Source organism: Idiotropiscis lumnitzeri, chromosome 2 (genome assembly GCF_059441095.1).
Source record: "Idiotropiscis lumnitzeri isolate Australia: NSW breed Sydney's pygmy pipehorse chromosome 2, RoL_Ilum_1.0, whole genome shotgun sequence".
Lineage (NCBI taxonomy): Eukaryota > Metazoa > Chordata > Actinopteri > Syngnathiformes > Syngnathidae > Idiotropiscis > Idiotropiscis lumnitzeri.
The window spans coordinates 26337718-26340338 of record NC_142392.1 but is presented as its reverse complement, the minus strand read 5'-3'; the positions used below and the strand labels follow the sequence as shown (position 1 = coordinate 26340338).

At 43.2% G+C, this 2621-nt stretch overlaps 1 pseudogene; it reads left to right on the top strand.

Moving 5' to 3' along the window:
- The first annotated feature begins 607 nt into the window (after positions 1-607).
- LOC148342122 (uncharacterized) lies at positions 608-2270 on the top strand (annotated as a pseudogene).
- Positions 2271-2621: the final 351 nt, after the last annotated feature.

Here is a 2621-nt window from a genome sequence, read left to right as displayed (position 1 = left end):
CATTTTACATTCTTCATGATCCTGGAAAGCAACTGTTGCCGGACGAACTTCAGGTAAACATGTCACACTCACTGTTGTAGCTTTTTTTTGCTAGCATGCAATAATCTTAAAATCTTCCTGTTTTCACTGCTGTAAATTACTTTAAATTCGATCTTATTTCTTTTAATATGTTGTTCTGCCGCTCACGTGTTTATTTTTTCAGTAGTCATTAAAGCTATGTGATTATTTCTTAAATTATAGCAGACGTGAGGCCGAAACATCCGTTGATCTATTTTGAAATAAAAACAACATAAACACACCCCTCGATGTAGCATTCCCTCATTTGAGAACAACTGAATTAATATAAAAACAGTCCATGTGTAATTGATGAGAGCCTGCAGAGAAAGCTTGGGTTGAAACAATAGCTTTATATGTAAAAACAAACAAAACACCAAACTATTTACATTGCAACAATTAAGCAATCACTGCTTTGTGAAGAACAAAGCATGTGGGAAGATCTTTGTCTTTTCTGATGCTGCTTTCACTCCACTTTCCAGGTCATTGTACATCTCCCAGGCAAAAGCAGCCCTCCCACAGTATGCCACATAATGTCCAAGAGAATCCTGGGTCAAGCCTCTTTGAAATCCTATGACTGCTCTCAAAGTAAACATATTCTCTTGCAGCACCAGACTGGAGGGAATTTCAAGCAGGGCAACTTCTGTCCAACTCGTACCAAGGTCGGTGTCAATCCACAACCATTCTCCCAGACTGTAGCTGTGGGAAACATTTGCCAAACACAGAGCCTTTCCTGTACTGTTGTCTTGCTTTTTAAATGTAGATGGACACTGAGATGCATTTTGGATTGGTCGGAGGCAAGTAGAGTCAGGAAGGCTCAGTCCTTCTTCAGCAGCAGTCTGAAGATAAGTCATGCCACAGGTCTGCAGGACAGCAATGTTGGTACACACAAGCGGAACTTCCCTTATTACTTGAGTGCTTAGGCTGCAGTACGGTGAGGAACATTGTTTTTTCAAGTATACACTTGGAAGATTCCTCATAGCTCTCTCAATCACTGTCGAGATGTGGCATTGTGCATCTATTTGGAGAGCACCAGAGGTTAGGTGGACAGGCTTGAATATTTCTTTCAGGAGTTCTGCCCTCTTGGAATACACGTGTTGTGTCACAACTCGTGTTGCGATGGTTTTTACCAAGTGGAGGAATGGATTGTCACAGGTCTTGCTGCTTACAGCCTTTTCAAATGAAAAGCTGTCACAATAAGAGCAAGAAAGACACTGAAACACGGCATCAAATGCACAAGTGTTGAGCACAGCGACTTTCAACTTGGAAAGTTTAACAGGCTGTTGTTGGTTTCCATTTTTCAACAATTGCACCTTGACTTATTTACGTTCCACGGATGAATCCACATGCAGCCACTCAGGACAAGGAGAGAGATATGAACTCATCTTCCTTTTTTTGGGTGGAACTACTAAGCCTCTCCAGTTCTCAACTTCGGTAATATGAAGATTGTTTGCAGCAGCATCAGATTCATCACCAAGGTCAGCATCATTTTTTACATTTTTTCCCCCACTCTGGGTAGTAGAGACATCGTCAGGTCGTAAGACAGTCGTAGCATCACCTACATCAGCCTTTTGTCTTTTTTGTTTTGCAGCAGAAATCCGCATGTTTCCCTCAATGAAGGCAAGATGACGAGCAACAAACCGGTCGACACGAATGGGAAGGCTTTCATGCTTGAAAAGCCCATTTTTTATGTTTTTGAACTCTGCTTCAACAGCTGCCGAACTTGCAGTGATGGTGGTGCTTCGGAAGAGAGGGACCATTCATTACTCCTGTCCAGAGTGGTAAGTAACTTCCCAGTCTGATGATGTGGGGAATAATCTCAGGGAGGAAGTGGATGTTATCTCTGTCTCCCTCAGCCATGGCAAGTGACCTGATCTCTTCGCATAATTCAGTCACCCACTGTCGAGCATTAGTGTGGATCTGTTGATGCGCCTCGACGGGTTCCTGTGCCTGAACCTCTGTGTCTGGCATGCTGATACAGTCTTCTTGTGCAATTTGAGCTTTTAGGTATTTCTTCCACTTTTCTGATGGGAGAGGGGTTGCAGAACTGTCATTACCTTCGGACTCACTCAGTGCCACAATAGTGATGGCACGTAGAAGTTCTGTTGAATGTTCCACACATTGTGACTTGAGTAGTTGTGCTAATGATCTCACATAAAACTCTTTAACACAATGTCTTTTATTTTTCAGGCAGTCCCATTGGCAGATCATTTTGATGCAATGTGCAACATCTACCCTGACAAAGCATGGCGGCAGGTTTGCATGCTGACTCCCAAGCAAGACTTTAAAGCACTCATTAATGTAGCTCTTCAAATCGGGATGTGGGGTAAAAGCTTTGACCAGAGATCCAAGAATTGCGAGAGAGAAATCACTTACAGCTTTTTTTGGGGCCGGTGCACTTGCATGGATCCATTCTTTTAGCCACCCTGTGATAGCGCCAACATCATGCTTCTCTGATAACATCTGCACCACTGGGACACTACAGCTGTTATTTCCCGTCAGAACACCCTGATAAAGGAAGATGTGGCCGGACGAGCCATTCGGTCTCACCAGTTTCTGAACTACTG